Here is a 1183-nt window from a genome sequence, read left to right as displayed (position 1 = left end):
TATGCTTCAGAGTTTTTCTTAATCAGACTTTGCTGACTAACCCAACTGTGCCAATTAATATGGACTACGCTTTTTGGGTAGGGAGCATGCATTCAAAATGTGTTATGATCTGCATCTGTTATTGCAATAAAATCCTAAATTTAAAAAGAAACATGAAAAATGAGGGAGCATTTTTTGACTACACTCCACCAACAGGAGACTGGTGGGTGGATGAGTGGTAGGGTAGAGCAGCTCTTATTACTCCCCTTGGCTAATTAAAACTAACTACTCCAGGTGCCGTATGGCGCCGGGCGAGGGAACTGCCGGGCGGCTTGTTTGTGTTGGTGGTTCGCCTTCATTACTGCCCCCATCCATTCTCCTTAGGAGCCCGCTGCAATATCGACTCAAATCCCGCCACACAATGTGCAGTGTAAGAGGAAGGGAGGGAAGGCGATCTAAATGCAAATGCTTGGGTGTGATGCACTATAAAAGTGTGCAGCGAAGTGATATGTGCAAGCAGGTAGAAGATCCTTTCTTTAAGCAAAAGAGGTAATGTCTTGATTATGGTTTCTGGTCAATAACTGGATTGGGGTTTTAAATGCTCACTGAGTGCTTTGCGATGGTGGAGATTGTTTCTCGGCAGCAAAGAAGTCAATTAACATATTTTCTCCTCAACCTTTGAGTTATACAATGATCAATACAAGAAAGGAAGAGTGTAAGAGTGCTATGTCTATTCCCATCTCTGTCTTTTTAAATCACAGCAGGTCTCAAGTGTCTATACACCATCCTGACATTTCACTGACACACACGTAAATGCACACTGTGCAGCATGAAACCCACACACTGTGTCGTGCATTTCCATAATGATAATAAATTGCTCCCTAATACTGCTGGCACCTTCACAAATGTAAAATATGTCTGACTTTAATTCTGGATAATCAGTTTAATTAAAAGGTACCTTGCAGATTGCATTTTTTATTCCAATTGCAGACTTGGCAAATGTACAGTACTAAAGATTTTTTTTTCTTGTACATATTTTATCTCCATGTGTAGTTTATATTTTTTTATTAATACTTCTGTATTTTTCGTACAATATTTCCTTTTCTGAATTTTCTTTAAGGGTGATTAACATTTTAATCTTTTGTGTTTTTCTTCTGATGATGTATTTTTTAGGGACGTATCCTAAGGATACACATGTTTTTTT

Source organism: Cyprinodon variegatus, unplaced genomic scaffold (assembly GCF_000732505.1).
Source record: "Cyprinodon variegatus isolate N-32 unplaced genomic scaffold, C_variegatus-1.0 Scaffold66, whole genome shotgun sequence".
NCBI classification, from domain to species: Eukaryota; Metazoa; Chordata; class Actinopteri; order Cyprinodontiformes; family Cyprinodontidae; genus Cyprinodon; species Cyprinodon variegatus.
The sequence above is the reverse complement of the archived record's forward strand: the minus strand, read 5'-3'. Positions refer to the sequence as shown.